This window comes from Gossypium arboreum, chromosome 13 (assembly GCF_025698485.1).
Source record: "Gossypium arboreum isolate Shixiya-1 chromosome 13, ASM2569848v2, whole genome shotgun sequence".
NCBI classification, from domain to species: domain Eukaryota; kingdom Viridiplantae; phylum Streptophyta; class Magnoliopsida; order Malvales; family Malvaceae; genus Gossypium; species Gossypium arboreum.
Window position 1 is genome coordinate 116,998,900 of NC_069082.1, and position 21,003 is coordinate 117,019,902.

Genomic DNA, 21,003 nt, shown 5'->3' on the forward strand with positions numbered 1-21,003 from the left:
CGACCATAGCTACCACTAGAGATAATATCATTTTGGAGCAGGACTTATGGCCTAATGAACCTCTACGACTGCCGGAGTTTCCTCCTCCACTGTCGAACCGATTACTCTCCAGAACTCCAGTTTGAGGAATTCATCATACAGGAAGTTTCACTTCTCTCCCTATCTTATTTTTATACTCTAATATCTATCTTTGTACATTGAGGGCAATGTACATCTTAAGTGTGGGGAGTATTTATTTCATTATCAGAAAAATCCCTGAATGATTGCCTTGTTCTCTTGAAAAGTTTTTATATCATATTTAGGATAAATTTTAATTAATTTATTATTTTAATTGATATATCTTGAATTAAAACATAGGCATTTATGCATTGATTGTTTAAACCTCAAGACATTAGAGAATCAAGCATGATAAGTTAATTTTTAAGAATTTAAATCTTAGGTTGTTTCCCCAAAGTTTAGGTATTACTTTGAATTGGAATTCATAAGTTTTTAACATCAGAAAGCCATAATTTTTGTGAGATTCTATTAATTCTTTCATGCTCACTTTTATTATTTCTTTGAGTGCGTCAATATTGAACTGTTATTCTAGAACTTGCTTGATTATGCATGTCGAAACCACACCATTTGATTTGATATGTTAAAATGATTAAGGAACTTAGGATTAACCCACTCATGCCATGAAAAGCCTACCTCTACGATTAACCCCTAGTAAACCCCCTTGAGCCTAACAAACCATTCTTTGTATTACCCTTAATATTAACCCTTAACCCATTATTGCTGAAATCCCCTAAATTAAGCCCCATTTTTGTCGAGATTTGAATTGAAATAGTTGCTTAGCTATGTTTTATTCTACTTTGTAATTTAACTTGTTCTTAAAAAAAAAAAACATGTATACATACTAGTAGTGATCTTCTATTTGTAAGCTTCAGAAGTAAAATTCCATAGTCTGAGAAGAAGCTCTGTTGTAAGCAAGTGATGATTAAGTCTTTTTCTAGTTAGGTAATTTTTCAATTCAATCTCGATTCTAACCCTTTCTTTCATCTTGTGACCACACCCCCTAACCAAGCTCATTACAACCCTCTAAAGACCTTTTGATTTATGTATCATCTTAAATTATAGTGGTGGAGATTTGATTTTCATGTAAGCCTATGGTAATGACTTTTCATTATTGACTATTGAGTGCTTCATTTATTTTTCTTAAACACCTCGAGTGATTTGAGTGAATCTTTAGTGAGGATGTGAAACTCTGTGATATTCTGAATTAAAGCTAATTACTTAAATGAGGAGAGACACCTATGTTTGAATGATTAGATACTCAACTTGGAATGTTTAAAACTTTTATGTTCTTTTAATTGAATTCTCAATGTATGATTACCTATGGATTATTTTGAGATATTATCGATAGAAATTATAAATTGAGAAGAATTTATTTTGATTATGAGTTGAGAATTTTGCTTGAGGACAAGCAAATGCTTAAGTGTGGGGATATTTGATAAACCGTAAATTATACATATTTTTACCCCATGTTTAATGCATTTTATGGATGATTTTCCATTAGAATTGGTGAATTTGATGCTCCTAATGCTTTAATTTCATGTTTTACACTTAGGAGAGCATAGGAGAGCGAAAGGAATGAGAAATGGGCCGAAAATGGAGAAAATGAGCCAAAGTACGAAATCAACACGGCCTAGACCTCCTTACACGGGCAGACCACACGGCCATGTCAATTTGGCAGGCTCAAGTACGGCCTGAAGTCATCGAACATGGGCGTGTTATATGGGCGTGTCCCTGTCGAGCCCAAGTTGAGTCCAATTTGGAAAAGGCTACTTTTGAGGGCTTTTAGGCATTTCAAAGCCTATAAATACACCCTAGAGGAGGAAGAAAAACACACATGGAGAATAGGGAGTAAGGAATTACTCTAAGGAAGCCGATTGATCCATCTCAGAAGTCAGATTCATCATCAAGACTGAAGATCTCTCCTCAATTTCCCTTCAGGAGTTTTGGGTTTTCTTTATGGTTTGTATTCTTTATTCTTCTGAGATGTTTTCTTATTTAGTTATGAACTAAAACCCCTATACCTAAGGGGAATGAAACTTAAGATGAATCTTGTTATTATTTTCTGAATCGTATGATAAATATTTAACTTATTCTTAATTATGTGTTCTAAATCTTGTTTTGATATCCCAGGACACTGATTCAAGACAAGCTCTTATTCAGAGGAGAAATAGACCCTGTCTAAGAGTACATTTGTCATAATTAAGCGGAGTTGATTGCGCGCCTAGACATAGGGTGACAAGATTTTGCCGGATTAGGGTGAAACCTAATAAGGGGATCCATAGATAGAGTTAATGCAACCCTAGAGTGTTAATTAGAGAAAAGTCTCAGTTATTCAATCTAGGGATTAGACGTTATTAGTCTTGAATAGGGATAATAACATAACTTAGGGATCTCTACGGAACAAGTTAAAAGAATAAATAGTCCGATTCGGAGCCAGAATAACAAGTAAAGTCTAGGTGGATTTTTCCTTAGGTATTGTCTTAAGTCAATTGATTTTCCCAAAAAGTAATTCCCCAATTCTTTTCTTTGTGAGTTCTTAGTTTAGATAATTAGTTAATTAAAACAAAACCTCTTTATTCTTAAGCTAGATTATAGAAAGACAGTCATTACTAGTACTTTTAGTTCCTTTGGGTTCGACAATCTGGTCTTTGCTAAAACTATACTATTGTCTGATAGGTACACTTGCCTACATCGCGATAATAGTTAGTTCAAGAATGAGTAATTATAAATATTTAAAACCTATCATGAAATCACGCGATCAAAAATCTAAGCTACCAATTTAACAAGGAATTGTAAAACTCTCTGGATCTTTCAATTTGTTAGCCAGTTTATTCTGTAGAATGACTGAGCAAATTGCATTCATCTCCATATGCGACGCCTTATCCAACTTCTGCTTATTTGCTAAAAGCTCCTTTAAAAATTTAACTGCATTGTTATCTGCGAAAGAGCTTCAATAGACGGTAAGTTAATGTGTAATTTCTTTTAAAGTTTAAGGAATTTACCGAATTATTCGTCTTTGCAGTCTTTCCTTATCGTATTGGGGTATGGCACTCGAGGTTTGTACTCTTTACTTACCGGTTTCTGCTCAATGTAGTCCACCTTATCCTTACATTTGGTTACCTCAGTTTCTTACCTCGGTTTTCGTTCAGGTTCAACTAACCCTTCCTTCTCTTGAATGATAAGTGCATTAAGTTGTTCCCTTAGGTTAGATTCAGTGTTACTCGGTAAGCTACCTTGTGGTCATTCAGAAATCAATTTGGCGAGTTGGCCTATTTGAGTTTCAAGCCCTTAGATCGACGCTTGTTGATTTTTAAGTGCTGTTTCGGTATTCTAAAAATGAGTTTTCGATACCAAAATAAGCTTTGTTAGCATCTCCTCAAGGTTCGACTTCTTTTCCTGTTGGTAAGGTGGTTGTTGAAAACCCGGAGGATGTTGTGGCCTTTGGTTCCCTTGACCACCCCATAAGAAATTGGGATGGTTCCTCCAACCTGCATTGTAAGTGTTACTGTATATGTTATTTTGAGGTCTAGAATTATTATTACTTATATATTAAACTTGTTCCTCCTCGGTGTTGGGGTTGAAGGATTGATATTCCGTGTGTGCTCCTCCTCTATTTGAATCGCACCTCATAACTGGGTGTACCTGAGTAGAACCACACAAACTGTCAATCTTTTTATTTAAGAGTTCTACCTAATTAGATAGCATAGTAACTGCATCGAGGTTGAAAACACCGGCTGCTTTCATCAGCTTTGTCCTTTTAACTTGCCACTGATAGTGACATCTCCTCAATAAATTCGTAAGCCTCTTCAGGTGTTTTGTTATTCAAAGTTCCACCGATGGCTGTATCGATAAGTTGCCTCATTGAGGGGTTCACACCGTTGTAGAATGTCTGAACCTGTAGCCAAAAGTGGTAGCCCATGGTGAGGGCATCGTCTCAAAAGATCCTTGTATCTCTCTCATACGTCATAGAGTGTTTCTAGATTCATTTGCACAAAAGAAGAGATTTCATTCCTCAACTTAGCCGTTTTAGCCGGCGAAAAATACTTAAGTAAAAAATTTTCGGTCCTTTATTCCCAAGTAGTGATTGACCCTCGTAGTAACGAGTTCAACCACTGTTTAACTTTGTTCCTCAATGAAAAAGGGAATAAACAAAGGCGAATGGCATCATTAGAAACGCCATTGATTTTAAAAGTGTTGCAAAACTGCAGAAAATTTGCCAAGTGATTGTTTGGATCCTCATCCTGCAAACCATCAAACTGAACAAATTGCTATATCATTTGAATTGTGTTATGTGGCAGTTCAAAATTATTTGCAGTAATAGCAGGTCTAACTATACTTGAGGCAGTTCCTGTTAAATTAGGTTTATTATAATCATACATAGTGCGTGGAGCAGGATTCTGATTTACTGGATCAGTAGCAATCGCAAGAGGTAGCGGATTTTCCTGATTCTCAGCCATCTCCTCGGTTGTGGTGGAAATATCGTCCTCTTACTCTTCCTCTGTGTATCTTAGGCTTCGCCTTATTTCTCTTTAGTTTCTGCGAGCTGTGCGATCGATCTCACTGTCAAAAAGTAATGGTCCTGAGGGGTTTCTTCTAGTCATACACTATAAAAACCTGCCAGAAGCGAATAAACAAAAAATTAATAAAGAAAATAAAAATTGAAATTGCAATTGCAATAAAATAAATGGCTAAAGTAATAAAAATTGAGTGTTCCTAATATCTTAGTTCCTTGGCAATAGCACCAAAAACTTGATTGACACAAATCGTGATAAGTTTTATAATATATGAATGACCGTTTTTTGAAAACTAACTATTATCACGACAAAGGCAAGCACACCTTATCGAACAGTAGTATAGCTTATGGCAAGACCAGGATGTCAAACCCAAAGGAACTAAAAGTACTAGTATTAACTTTTTTTTTTATCTAGCCTTAAAAATAAAGGAATTTGTTTTATCTAAACTAATTAACTAAACTAAGAACGCACAGAAAGAAAATTGGGAAAAACTTTTGAGAAAACTGATTTGATTAAGACAATACCCAAGGAAAAATCCACCTAGACTTCACTTGTTATTTGACTCTGAATCAGACGATTTATTCGTTTAATTTGATCCGTAGAAATCCCTAATTTATATTATTATCTCTATCGAGACTAACAACGTCTAACCCTAGGTTGATTAATTGAAATCTCTTTCTAATTAACTCCCTAGTGTTGCATTAACTGATTTATGGATTCCGTTATTAGGTTTCACCCTAATCCGGCAAAATCTTATCACCCTATCTCTAGACGTGCAATCAACTCCGCTCAATTATGCTAGATCTACTCTTAAACAGGGACTTTTGCTCCTCTAAATAAGCACATCAATACTTGAATCAATATCCTAGAATATTGAAGCAAGAATTAAGAACACATAATTAAGAACAAGTCAAATATTTATCATACAATTCAGAAAATAATAACAAGATTCGTCTTAGGTTTCATTCCCCTTAGGTATTTAGGGGGTTTAATTCATATTTATGAAAGAAAACGTCTCAAAAGAATAATGATAACAAAGCATAAAGAAAACCCAAGAACTCTTGAAGGGAATTAAAGGGAGATCTTCAGTCTTAAAGGTGAATCCGGCTTCTGAGGTGGACCAATCAACTTTCCTCGAGTAATTCCTTGCCTCCTACTCCCTGTGTTTCCTACGTGCCTCTTTATGGTATTAATATAGGATTTAGAATTCCTCAAAACCCTCAAAAATGACCTTTTTCGAATAAAACTAAACTTGGGCCCGACAGGGATACTACCGTGTGCCACGCCCGTGTGCAATTTCTCCAATTCGTGTTCAAGGCTGTTAAATAGACACTGGTGTGTGGTGTACCGTGTAAGTCGTGCTCGATTCTGTTAAATAGACACAGGTGTGTGGTCTACCTGTGTGAGGAAGTCCAGGCCGTGTTGATTTCCCACATTGGCCCATTTTCTCCGTTTTCGACCCGTTTCTTGCTTTTTTTACTCTCCTATGCTCATCTAAGTATAAAACATGAAATTAAAGGAATAGGAGCATCGAATTCACCAAATCTAAGGATAAATCATCCAAAAATGTGCTAAGCATGGGGTAAAAATATGTATAAATTACGGTTTATCAATCCTTCTTTTTCACAAATAGAACTGGTGCTCCTCGCAGAGACACATTAGGGCAGATGAACCCACGATCTAGTAACTATTGAATCTGAGCCTTAAGCTCCACAAGCTCTTTCGGTGCCATTCTATAAAGAGTGATGGACATCGGAGCTATACCAGGAAGGAGCTCAATCTTGAACTCTACTTCACGATTCAGAGGTAACTCAGGTAGCTCTTCAGGAAAAATGTCTGGAAAGTCCTTAACCATCCTAATATCCTTAACCGAAGAATCCCTCGAATCTGATACACTGATATAGGCCAGATATGCCTCACATCTCTTACAAACCAACTTTTCAGCCCTCAATGCAGAAATCACATTCGATAAGTAGTTCCGACGCTCCCAAATTACAACTACCTCGCTGTTCTTCGTAGTTCTCAGTACAACCCTTTTTATGGCACAATTTAACCTCACTCGATGCTTGACCAATCAGTCTATTCCCAGTATCAGATCAAATTCTTCGAAAGGTTTTTCCATCAAATCAGCCAGAAAAATAGCCCCTTGAACCTCTAAAGGAACGTCTCTAAACAACTTATTTACACTTACTGATTGCCCCAACGAACTCAGCACAGTTACCTCACTCATAGTGCTTTCAACCAGTACACCATGTTTCCAGATACGGTACAAGTTATATAGGAGTGAGTGGATCCTATATCTATCAGTGCAGTGTAAGGTACATTATAAATAAAGAACATACCTGTGATGACGTCTGGAGCATCTCCATCCTTTCAGCGATGTGCAGTATAAACTAGAGCCGGCTCTTCGTCTCATTATGACTAGCACCTCTGCTCGATGCTCTCTAACCACGGCCTAAACCATTACTACCTCTGGCCTGACCACAGCCTCTTACTGGCTACTGAACAACCCTCGATCACTGTGCAGTATTATTACCCAGAGCTTGCATTTGATTGACCCTCCGCAGACAATCTCTAATACGGTGCTCCAAAGACCCGCACCTCAAGTATGCCCTAGTTCTTTTCCAACACTCGCCCAGATGGTGTATACCATAATCAGTACACGACGGTTGTCCAGTAACAGCAACAGGAGCCCCAACTTTGATCTGCCCATCAACTCTGGCCTTTTTTCTTAAGCCTCTGAACGGAACTCGAGGGCTCTTAATCTCTCTTACTCCTACCCCTCTCTCGGTTCTGGCGCTCAGCGCGCTTTACTTCATTGATGATCTTCGCCTTATCAACCAATACAGCAAAATCTCGCTCTCTCTGTGGAGCTATCAAAACCCTCAGATTATCCCTGAGGCCATCTTTGAAGCGAACACATCACTCGTACTCAATCGTTACCATACTCGGTTACCGATTTATCTCATTGAGTCAAATTTAAGAACTCCCTTCTACGGGCATCCATATAACTAGCCCCCACATACTTCCTCTGGAAAGCGGACTTGAAGAACTCCCAAGTCAATCGATTGGGCTGAGTGTCCTCTTTAATAGTAAGCCACCACTGATATTGCTTATCATGTAGCAGTGATACAGCACCCTTTAATTTCTGCTCGGGGGTGCAGTCCAGATCGTCCATGATCCTTTCTGTGGCCTCAATCCAGTACTTAGCCACATTAGGGGCGACCCTAGTGACACCCCTGAATATCTCAACTCCATTAGACTGGAGCCGCTCCATAACCGACCATCAACCCCCAGCTCTAGTATTAGGCCCAATGACCCTCTCTAAAATCCTCAACATGGCTTGAGACAATGCATCGTCCCTAGCCGCTCGGTCATGAGACCTGCACCTGCACTCCAATCTCAGAATAAAGCGACATCAAGATCTCTAGTGTCTAAATTCGGCATACCGTCTAGTGAAGAAGACTTAGCTCGAGCCCCCTACGGCCTCTACCACGGCCTCTTGTACCTCATCCGCGAGTACCCCATGTGCTCATTATCTAATAGCGTTTATTTGTATTAACAATTTTATGCATCAATTTACAGTTTCAATAATTATTAAGAAAAGTTTTATGCAAAACAGTATCAGTAATTCAGAGTTCATTTTTGTACAATGCAGTGCCTATTAGTTTAACTACAGTCTCAGTATACACTATTTTGAGTGTTTTCAGTACAATCCATCTATAGTAGTATCAGTATATACTACCTATATCAGTTTCAGTCAAAAACATATAATAGTTATAGAGAACTTATAAAATTGGCGCCGGAGACTCGATGTACCACACGTTCAATAAAAATATTCCAATATTCAAAAATCAGTTAAAAACAAGTTTTTCTTTTTTTAAAAACCCAAATCTACAGCCGGGTTTTGTAACCTGGCTCTGATACCACTAAATGTAACACTCTAAACCTGACCTGGACTTTATGATCGGATTAGGCGATGTCACATGGTAGTATGTTTGAAAACTGTAACTTTGCCTAAAAATAATTTTCATTTAGAAACTTTGTATTATTACCTACTACTTCTAATATCATATTATTTAATCAGTCGAGTGTTTTCAAAATGTTTATTCAATGCGGAAGCGTTTAAAACAGATTACGTATTTATGGTATTTTTGATAAAATATCTATCTTTTTAAAAACCCGTTTCCTTTTCTACTGCTAGCAGTAATAAACCGAAAATGCAAATCCCAACTTAGGTAAAAATCCATAGAGGCCATATTACATCAAAATAATCCCAATTAAAAGTAAAATCATAAATAGGTAATAAACGGTGTAATAGAAAACGTGTGGCCACCACTGAGTCCTCTGTTGCACCAACCTGCCTATGTTTAGGGATTACTCGTACAGATTAAACACAAGGGGTGAGTTTATGTAAACTCAGTGTGTAATCCCCATATAAACAAGCAGTCAGAATGCAATCATAGTTTGGCCTAAGCCCATTTCAGTAACAATTTCAGTTTCAGATAGAGCCTTAGCCCATTATAGTATCAATATTCAGTACAGTAACAGTTATGCAGTATCAAATCCTACCCAGCCAGCTTCTACACTCCAACTCCGTCCAACCCTACACTCCATGTGGGGATATAATCAACCCACCCATCCTTGCACTCTAAAAAGTACCGGATGTGGCACTAGACAGTAGTTTGTAGCTAAGCTAATAGTAAATTAGGCTCGAGGCCTTTTAGTACACTTCCTCCGAACATTATAATCAGTAAATTGCTATGTTTATAAATGAGCATGTTTAGTCTGATTATATCTGAATACATGTTATGATGTTGCATGTGCATTTGGGTGGGTTATGTTTATGATGGGGAGGAAGTTGTAACACCTCTAACCCATATCCGTAACCAAAATAGGGTTGCTAAGCATTACCAGGAAAACATAATAGTAAACCATTCAATTCATACATCAATGCAAACATAATATAATTATAATTAAAGACATTCATAATGTCCCTTAAAAGAGCCCTCAAGGCCCTAAAAATACTATAGAAACAGTTTGGGACTAAATTGAAAACATTTGGAAATTTTAGGAAGAAGTTGAAAATTTTAGACTATAGGGGTCACACGGTTGAGACACACACCCGTGTCTCAGGCCGTGTGGACATTCGAAATAAGGACACACAGCTGTGTCCTAGCCCGTGTCCATACCAATGTAACTAACTGACTTGGGTTACACGGTCAAGCTACACACCCATGTGCCAAGCCATGCCACCTTGGAAATGGCCTCACACCCCCGTGTGTCAGGCCGTGTGCTAGGCCGTGTAACTGCCTGACTTGTATACCTTGAACCTATAGGGGATACACGGCCGTATAGCATGATCGTATGTCACACACGACTAAGACACACGCCCGTGTCTCAGGCCATGTGGCCCCAAAATAAACCTTAAAATACAAGTTTATCATTTCAAGTTTTCTTGGACCTTAAGAAACTCTAATACCAACCAAAATACCAATTCAAAGTGACATTAATCGAGCAAAAAGCACATCAAAACCAATCTAATAAGTGCTTAACCAATGTACCCTCATTGGTACCACAAGTATATACCATTTTACAAAAAAATAAACATTGATTTAGTTCATCAATTCACTCAAGCAATACCTAATCAAACTACCTATCAAAGGTACCACAATCACAACAATTCAATTATACATTCCATACATACAAGCATAACAACTATACCTCATTCTCATATAATATGTAAGTTAGTTATTTTCACAAAATATCATTCATAATATTTTCATAAGCCAAACATTAACTAAAATCGCACAAGAGCCTATACATGCCATATAATCTAAATTAAACATTTCAAAACTACTGGGATAAGCTGGATAGTATGACTTGAGTGCCGATTTGATTGTCCAACCTTTCGAGAATCTACAATAACATTAAACAACACAAGTAAGCTTAAAGAAGCTTAGTAAGTTTGACGAGTTAAATGACAAATCTTACCAAACTAACTATAACAATTCAAACAATAATAGTCATCCAAGAGAACTCCCTGTCATTCACAACTTCAATCGATAAATTTATCCATGTTCAGATCAATATGAAATAAATAACACATCTTTCAAATTCATTAAACGGATTACCTAATCGAGATTTTTCATTCGAAGAATGACTTACGAGTAAGAGTACGTCGTCAACAGAAACTTATAAGAGTTGGTGCACCCGAACACACCAATAGAAGCACATAAGTGTAACGCCCCAAATTTTATATCTCTGTTTCTGCAATTAATTGACACAATTGTGTATCTGCTTCAGTGGCTAAGTGTTCTGGGTGTGTTTGGGAGGTCCCAAGTTCAAGCCCTAGCTTTGGCAAATTTTTCTATTTTTCTGATTTAAGCTCTTTGCTTACTCTGTGGGCTTATATTAATTCTTTGTAATTTCATATCAGAATAGGTCTACTGGTCTGGTGGTTAGGTGGAGTGTTGTTGTGCTAGAGTTCTTGTGTTCAAATCCCTACACGAGCGAGGGAGTTTTATTTTTGCTCGGCTCTGCGATATAGTTCCAGAGGTAGTAGAATTCTGAGTAACGGGCAGGTTATGATGTGAACTAGTGGGGAGTTATCTGAATATTTCAAAAATATTATTTTTTGCTCTCCCTAATAGTTCTGATGTGGTTTCTGCATCTGTCATTTTCTCCCTTCTTCTTCCTCCCTTTCGTTTTTGATTTTCTTTTTCTCTTTTAGATTGAATCACTCTTCTTCGCTAACTTGGTACTTTTGCATTGCTCTGGTAAGTGAATCTTTGGTGTGTTGTTGGCGTTTCCATGCGCGAATTGGCGTTTTATTTTTGGGTTTAGGCGAAAGGGTGAATTGGTGGAATTAATTTTGGCTTTTCTGTGGTGCAGGACAAGGTGGTGTTAGGTAAAAATCCGTTTTGATATCTTAATTCATGTTGAGGTCAGTTTGAGTCATCGATAAGGCTTGAACTCTATCCTGAGATTTGCATCAATTCGTAATCGACTGTTAATTAGATGTTTGAACACTTTGTTATAGGTTTCAAAGGCTTCGAGGGTGGTTGTGGCAGCGAATTGATACCAGGTGTATACCCAAAACGTAAAAAATAGGGTTTCAACAAAAGTAAAAAAGGCCACTGTTGACGTCACACGGGCATGTGGTCACCCATGTGGTAGGTTGTGTGAGAGAACATGGTCGTATGATTGATAAAGGCATGACTATGCGTAGCACACAGTCATGTGATGGATAGGGCCACATGGGCTAAGCCAAATAGGCCGTGTAGGCTACACAGACGTGCGGGTCCATACGAGCATGACACACAGACGTGTTAATTATTGGGCCAAGCCGTATAGGCCACATGGGCAAAGGCCAATCTGGGCATGTGGGCCATACGGGCAACGGCTAATCTGGGCGTGTGGGCCCACATGGGTAAGCCACATGGGCGTGTGGGCGTATTTAGCTAAAATGTTCAGTAAGTGCTACTTAGGCCCTAAATTGTGTGACTGAATATATATAATGTGTAATTGAAACTTTCTCCTCCTTCTGTTATTCTTTTTTCCAAGGAATTTATTCATTTGGATACAAACTGAATTACGTGATATTGAGGTGGAAGTAATAAAGTTGTTTCCTTTTGAAGCTTTTATGAGGTGGGTTTGATCTGGATTTGGCGTTTGGGTTGGAGGGAAATTTATAAGAGTTTCAATTTGGGTTCTTCTTATTTTGGATTTAAAATTCGGGTTTGATTTGAAATGGTCTATTTCATAACTCTATCTCGATCGCAACTCGGTTGACCAGCTTCTTCAACTCGATCATGGCAAGTTTCGTGAATTCAAATGATCTTGTAATGAACGACAAATCATCGTCGTCGTCGTCAAGAAACAATCTTTACAAGAAACAAAAGGTATTCAATTCACCAAGTTGTTTAAAGATTCTATCTTGTGAAAGATCAAGATCCGCCGCCATTGATGTTGTCATCTTGATTGTTGTGATCATCGCCAGGATTCTTGTTGTATCCAACTATAAAGTGTCTATCATTGAAATTGATTGAATTCATTGAACCGCTTTTACGTTATTGGTGAGGAAATTACGAGAGCTCCTATGATATATGGGTCCATAAGACTTGGTTTTTCTTGTCTTGCAATAGTCGCTTGGATTTTGCTTCTATGTACAACCAAGAAATGTAGGAACCCTAATTGTAAAGGGCTTAGGAAGGCAAATGAATTTGATATTCAGTTGGAAACCGAGGAATGTGTCAAGAATTCCAAGACTTTGGTTAAAGATGGTGTTAAGAAAGGACTTTTCGAATTGCCCCATGATCATCACAAGGAATTGGAAGCTGAACTTAAGAAGATGGCACCCGTTAATGGATGAGCGGTGCTCGTATTTCGAGCCAAGTGTGGATGTTCTGTAGGCAGGTTGGAGGTTCCAGGACCAAAGAAGCAAAGAAAGATCAAGAAATAGGGTCTTGGGATATGAATATCATAGGGAGAGAAAGGAATTAAAACAATGCAGAAAGTAGTCATAATGCATTGAGGAATGCCCTTCTCTGGTTAGTCTAATCAGAAACTATGCTGTCTTTAAATAAGTTTTCATGGCAAAACGTTGTAAGGATTACATACAGTTGGTTATAATGGAGAATATAAGAAGCTGTTCTTTCCATTTCCTTTGAATCAAAAAAAGAATATATATAATGTATGTATTGAGCATGTTAACTTTATACATGTTTGTTGATCCGTATGTACGATTGATAACTGAATTCTAGCATGTAAGCATGTATTACTATATGTCTGCATTGAGCATGTTTAGTTGCATCTGCACTGGGGTGGGATGATTGATTGTTGGAGGAAGTGTACTGAAAGGCTTTCATGTATATTATCTGGCTGCTTAGCTACAGTATTACTAATATATGCTGTATTAGGTACGACTTAGAATGTAGGGCTGGGTGGGTGTTTTAAACCCCACATGGTGTGTAAGGATGGTCGGAGATGATGCGTGAAGGCTGGTGGGTAGGATACTGATTTCTGTTACTATATGTAAGCTGTATCTGAATGGGCTAAAGCCTAAACTATATCTGAATCTGTAATGGGCTTTAGACCTAGACTGCATTTTACTGATAACTTTTGTGTGATTGTATGCATGTTTTCTGTGTTGAGTTTACGTAAGCTCACCCTTTTTTGTTTTATCTGTACAAGTAATCCTCAGACTTAGACGGATCGGTGCAGCAGAGGACTCAACGATGACCACATGTTTAATGAACTATTTTAATTTCATTTAAGGTCTTTATTTTCTATTTGTGATGTAATTTGGGACTTTGGACTATTTGCTTTTATTTTGCAATTTTAATCGTTTTCATGGATTTTTAAACTGCAAAATTCAACGAAAACTCGGTTTAGTTGAAAAAATGTTTTTTTTCTTAAACGCGAACGGTTTTCTTTAAATATCATGATGTTAAAAACTTCCGCTTGAAAATATGATTTTAAAAGAATCTAGTTAACGAGAAAATAATTTTGGAATCGATGAGAGATAAATAGAAGCTAATAAACGAAAATGGTTTTAACTTGATAAATTCAATTTAAAATTCAATGCCATGTGACATCGCTAGATTTGGCCATAATGTCTAGGCCGCCAGGTTTATAAAATTTGACTGTGGATTTTAAGTTTTAAAATTTGGTTCTTAAAGAGCTGATTTTCTAATGATTTGAAATAATTTGACTGAGAATATGGTACACCGAGTTTCTGGCATCGATCCTGTAAGTCTTCTAATAAACTGATATGATATTTTGATCTGAAAACATTTTAATTAGTGTATACTGAAACTGTAGTGAAACTGAAACTGATAGAGATTGTACTTACATAAAACAAACTCTAAATTTATGATACTACTTTACATAAAACATCTGTTAATAAATACTGAAACTGTAACTGATTCATAAAATTCGTAATACAAATAAATTTGAATAGTCTTAAGTGCAAGGGGTATCCGTGGACGTAATATTAGAGGCTGAAGTAGAGGCCGTAGGGGGCTCAAGCTGAATCCTCATCTCTGGGTAGTATATCACATTTGGATACGAGTGAGACACCTGTGTCATCGACTATTGAGACTGAGTCTCAAGATCACATGGCTGGGGATAACGTATTGTCCCAAGCTATGTTACGAAACGACTCCAGTCCAATGGAGCTGAACTTTATAAGGGTATCACTAAAGTTGCCCCTAATGTGGCTGAGTACTATATAGAGGCTACTGAAAGGATAATGGATGATTTAGACTGTACCCCTGAGTAGAAATTGAAGGGTACAGTCTCGTTGCTTCGAGATGAGGTCTATCAGTGGTGGCTAACCGTTAAAAAGGGCACTTAGCTCCATCGTCTATCTTGGGAGTTCTTTAAGTCTGCCTTCTACGAGAAGTATGTGGGAGCAAGTTACATCGATGCTTGTAAGTGTAAGTTTCTGAACGTCACTCAGGGAGACCGATCAGTAGCCTAGTATGAGGCCGAAATTCTAAGATTGAGCCGTTATTGCGAGGCATGGTGACGTCTGAATATGAGAGATGTATCCATTTTGAGGATGGCCTTAGGGATAATCTGAGGGTACTGATAGCTCCACAAAAGGAGTGAGAGTTTTCCGTTTTATTAGAGAATGCGAAGATCACCGAAGAGGTTAAGAGCGCTGAGAGCCAAAATAGATATCGTGAGAGGGGTAAGAGCAAGAAGGATTTAGAGCCCTCAAGCTCGGTACAAAGGCCTAAGAAAAAGGCCAAGACTGATGGGCCAGTTAGGGCTAGGCCCCTATTACTCCTACTGGGTTGCAGCCATGTGAAGATTGTGGTAGATTCCATCAAGACGAGTGTTAGAGAAAGACTGGGGTGTGTTTGAGATATGGGTCACTTGAGCATCGCATATGAGTGTGTCTGCTGAGGGCTGATTAGATGCAAGCTTCAGTTTCGAGTACTGCACAGCTGTAGAGCGTAGTTCAACAACCACCTAGGTGTTGGATAGACTGAGGTGAGATAGCCTACTTTTGTTTATACTACTCGTCGTCGAGAGGACAGAGATGCTCTTAACGTCATTACCTGTACGTTTTTAATTTATGATGTGCCTTATTTTGCTTTGATAGACATAGGTTCCACACATTCCTATGTAGCTAGCACTGTGTCTGGAAATTTGGGGATTTTGGTTGAGAGTACTTTTAGTGAGGTGACTGTACTAAGTCCACTAAGGCAATCGGTTCGGGTTAGCAAACTGCATAGAGATGTTCCGCTAGAGGTTCAAGGGTCAGTATTTCTGGCTAATCTGATGGAGCTTCTGTTTAGGGAGTTTGACCTAATTCTGAATATGGACTGGTTGGTCAAGCACCCTGTCAGTCTGGACTATGCGACTAAGAGGGTCATCTTAAGAAATGAGGAGGATGATGTGGTAGTCATGATTGGAGAACGTTGAAATTATTTGGCTAATATGATCTCTACACTAGTGGCTGAGAAACTGGTTTGTAAGGGATATAAGGCGTTCTTAGCCTATATTAGTGTTTTCGTTCTTGAGGATTCTACTGTAAAGGACATTAGAACTGTAAGGGATTTTTCAGACGTCTTTTCTGAGGAGCTACTGGGTTTACCTCTGAATAGGAAAGTGGGATTTGGGATCGAGTTTCTTCCTGGTATAGCTCCAGTATCCATCGCTCCCTATCATATGGCACTGAAAGAGTTTACTGAACTTAAGGCTCAACTTTAGGAGTTGTTAGACCGTGGTTTAATCTGCCCTAGTGTGTCCCCTTGGGGAGCACCAGTTTTGTTCAGTAAGAAAAAGGATAGGACCATGAGGATGTGCATCAACTATCGATAATTGAATAAACTGACCATTAAGAATAAGTATCCACTTCTGAGGATCGGTGATTTATTAGATCAGCTTCGAGGGGCTTCTGTATTTTCTAAGATCAATCTCCACTCAGGGTATCATCAGTTGAGGGTTAAGGAGGTGGATGTGCATAAGACTACATTTAGGACTCGTTATAGTCATTATGAGTTCCTAGTGATGCCTTTTGGTTTGATGAATGCTCTGACTGCATTCATGGACTTGACGAACCTAGTGTTTCAACCCTATCTTGATCAGTTTTCATGGTTTTCATCGATGATATACTGGTGTATTCTAAGATCGTGGATGACCATGATGAACATCTAAAGGTGGTGCTTCAGACTTTGCGAGAAAAATAGCTCTACGCTAAATTCAGTAAGTGTGAGTTCTGGCTTCGTGAAGTGACTTTTCTGGGGCACGTAGTGTCTATGGAGGGGGTTAGAGTCGATCTTAGAAAGATTAAGGCTGTGTTGGATTGGAAACAACCCAAGAATGTGTCCGAAATTTGTAGTTTTCTGGGTTTGGCGGGTTAGTATCAGCGATTTGTTGAGGGGTTTTCCTTGATTGCAGCTCCGCTTACTAAGCTTCTGCACAAGGGTGTTGCTTTTTTTTTGGACTGATGTGCAGTAATCGAGCTTTGAGAAGCTCAAGTTTGTTCTAACTCAGGCTACTGTTCTGATACAGCCTGAACCCGGCAAGGAGTTTGTAGTGTACAGTGATGCGTCACAGGTCAGTTTGGGATACATTCTGATGTAGGATGGTAAGGTTGTGGCTTATGCATCCCGTCAACTTAAGACATACGAGGGAAACTATTTGACACATGATCTCGAGTTGGCCGCAGTGGTCTTTGCGTTAAAAATTTGGAGACATTATTTGTATGATGAGAGGTGCATCATCTACTCCGATCACAAGAGTCTCAAATATCTCGTCACTCATAAGGAGATGAATTTTAGGCAGCATCGTTAGATTGAGCTCTTTAAGAATTATGACTGTACCATTGAGTACCATCCTAAGAACACCAATATAGTGGCTGATGCCCTAAGTCGAAGGGCGATGTTGCTTACCTTAGCTTGTTTGACGATGGGAGTCTGTTGGCTAAGTTGCAAGTTAAGCCTAATTGGATTGAGCAGATTTGAGATAAGCAATTAGGGGATGAGACTCTAGGTTTGCAGTTTCGACAGGTTGAGAGTGGCAGCACTTCTGATTTTGGACTGAATAATGATGGGGTACTCTGTTTTCATGGTCAGATTTGTGTACCAAATGATGTGGATTTAAGGTAGTTTATTTTGACGGAGACGCATAGTAGTCCTTATGCCTATGCATTCCCACAGTAGCAAGATGTACTATGACCTTCATGAGTTATACTGGTGGTTAGTTTGTAGCGTGAGGTTATGGATTTTGTGGCTCGCTGTTTGACGTGCCAGCAGGTTAAAGCTGAGCACCAATTGCCTTCGGGTTTGCTACAGTTGATTAAGATTCTGCTATGGAAATGGAAGCAAGTAACGATGGACTTCATTAGTGGGTTACCTCTAACACCCACTAAGAAGGATTCTGTTTACATCTTCGTGGATCGATTGACCAAGTCTTCTCACTTCATTCCGGTTTAGGCGAACTTTTCTCTTCAGAAGTTGGCAAAGCTGTATATCTCTGAGATAGTCAGACTGCATGGGGTTCCAGTATCGATTATTTTTTACAGAGATTCTTGTTTTACATCTCGGTTATAGAAAAAGCTGCATGAGACTCTAGGCTCGAGGTTGGACTTCAGTACTGTGTTCCATCCTTAGACTGATGGTCAATCAGAGAGAGTGATTCAGATACTGGAGGATATGCTCATGAGTTGTGCAATTGATTTCTGAGGTAGTTGGGAGGAATATCTGCCGCTAGCCGAGTTTGCCTGCAACAATAGTTTCTAATCTAGCATTTAGATGGCACCATATGAGGCCCTGTATGGCCGTAAGTTTCGTACACCTTTATGTTGGAAAGAGTTAGGTGAGCAACGTGTATTGGGTCTTAAGTTGGGATCTGAGATAGAGGATAAGGTTCGACTGATTCAGAATCATTTGAAAGCGGCGTCTGATAGGCAAAAATCATAAGCGGATATGAAGAGACGTAAGATTGAGTATTCTGTGGGGGATTATGTTATCCTTAAGGTCTCTCCATAGAAGAAGGTTCTGAGGTTTGGTCGTAAGGGCAAGCTAAGCCCTAGGTTTATTGGACCGTACTAGATTCTGAAGTGTATGGGACCAGTTGCTTATCAGTTGGAGTTACCTCCAGAGCTAGACCTTATTCATTATGTATTCCATGTTTTGATGTTAAGGCACTACTGCTCTAGTCCTACTCATATTGTCCCTACTGAGGAGATTGAGGTTAGGACATATTTGACCTTCAAGGAGGAGCCAGTTCGAATTCTAGATCGCGATGTAAAGGTTCTTCGAAAGAAGTTTATTCCACTAGTAAATGTGCTGTGGTGGAATCATAGCAGTGAGGGGGCCACATGGGAACCGGAGGACTTGATGCGTTAGCAGTATCCTTATTTATTCTGATCAGGTAAATTTTAATGTCGAAATTTCTTTTACGGGGTAGAGTTGTAACGCCCTAAATTTTATGTTTCTACTTCTACAATTAATTGACACAAATGTGTATCTGCTTCAGTGGCTAAGCGTTCTAGGTGTGTTTGAGAGGTCCTAAGTTCAAGCCTTAGCTTTGGCAAATTTTGGCATTTTTTCTGATTTAAGCCATTTGCTTACTCTGTGGGCGTATATTAATTCTTTGTAATTTCATATCAGAATAGGCTTGTGGGTTTGGTGGTTAGGTGGAGTGTTGGTGCGTTGGAGGTCTTGTGTTCTAATCCTTGTGCGAGCGAGGGAGTTTTATTTTTGCTCAGCTCTGCGATAGAGTTCCAGAAGTAGTAGAATTTTGAGTAGTAGGGGTTAGGAAGTGAACTAGTAGAGAGTTATCAAAATATTTCAAAAATATTATTTTCTCTCTTCCCAATAATTCTGATGTGGTTTCTGCATCTGTCGTTTTCTCCCTTCTTCTTCCTCCCTTTCATTTATGATTTTCTTTTTCTTTTTTGGATCGATTCTCTGTTCTTTGCTAACTTGGTGTTTTCACTTTTTCTGGTAAGTGAATCTTTAGTGTGTTGTTGGCGTTTCCATGCACGGATTGGGGTTTTATTTTTGGGTTTCGACGAAAGGGTGAATTGGTGGAGTTAATTTCAGCTTTTTTGTGGTGTAGGAGAAGGTGGTGTTCGATGAAGATCCATTTTGATAGCCTAATTCATGTCGAGGTTAGTTTGATTCATCGATAAGTCTTGAACTCTATTTTGGGATTTGCATCAATTCGAAATCGACTATTAATTGGATGTTTGAACGCTTTTTTATAGGTTTCGAAGGCTTCGAGCGTGGTTTTGACAATGAATAGATACCAGGTGTGTACCCAAAATACAAAAAAAGAGGTTTCGACAAAAGCCAAAAAATGCCACAGTCAATGCCACAAGGGCGTGTGGAAGGCCGTATGAGAGAACATGGCCATGTGATCGACGAAGGCATGGGCGTGCGCAGCACATGACCATATGATGGCTCTAGTATGGCCATGTGGGCCACACGGGCTAGGCCAAATGGGTCGTGTAGACCACATGGGCGTACGAGTCCACATGAGCAAGACACACGGACGTGTCAATTATTGGGCCAGGCCGTGTGGACCACACGGGCAAAGGCCAATCTAAGCGTGTGGCCCACACGGGCAAGCCACATTGGCGTATGAGCCCATTTAGCTAAAATGTTCCTAATGTTGTACGGATCGCCCAAGTTGACTGTGAACCTACTGTAGGGTCGGTAAGCGTTTCTTAGACCCTATATTGTGTGACTGAATATATATAATGTATGTGTTGAGCATGTTAACTTTATGCATGTTTACTGATCTGTATGTATGACTGATAACTGAATTCTAGCATGTAAGCATGTATTACTATATGTCTGCATTGAGCATGTTTAATTGCATCTGCACTGGGGTGGGATGATTAATTATTGGAGGAAGTGTACTAAAAAGCTTTCATGCCTATTATCTGGCAGCTCAACTGTAGTATTACAAATATGTGCCGCATTCGGTACGACTTGGAGTATAGTGCTGGGTGGGTGTTTTAAACCCCACATAGTGTGTAGGGATGGTCGGAGATGGTGTGTAAAGGTTGGTAGGTAGGATCTTGATTTACATATCGTATGTAAATCAGATTCGATGGGCTAAGGCCTAAATCAGAATCGAATCTATAATGGGCTTAGATCCAGACTGCATTTGGCTGATAACTGTTGTGTGATTGTATGCATGTTTTCTGTGGGGGTTACACACTGAGTTTACGTAAACTCACCCCTTTCTGTTTTATTTGTACAGGTAATCCTCAGACTTAGATGGGCGAAGGACTCAACGAAGACCACATGTTTAATGAACTGTTTTAATTTCATTTAAGGTCTTTATTTTCTATTTGTGATGTAATTTGGGACTTTTGGACTATTTGCTTTTATTTTGGGATTTTAACCGTTTTCATTGATTTTTAAACTGCAAAATTCAACGAAAACTTGGTTTAGTT

At 38.8% G+C, this 21,003-nt stretch overlaps 1 non-coding gene and 1 pseudogene across 1 annotated transcript; both read left to right on the top strand.

Moving 5' to 3' along the window:
- Positions 1-3,969: 3,969 nt before the first annotated feature.
- Positions 3,970-4,076, top strand: LOC128287295 (small nucleolar RNA R71). Its single transcript, XR_008277994.1, has one exon. It is a non-coding gene; the product is annotated as a small nucleolar RNA R71 (small nucleolar RNA).
- Positions 4,077-12,385: 8,309 nt separating this feature from the next.
- LOC108463577 (uncharacterized protein At5g19025-like) lies at positions 12,386-13,256 on the top strand (annotated as a pseudogene).
- The last annotated feature ends 7,747 nt before the right edge of the window (positions 13,257-21,003 follow it).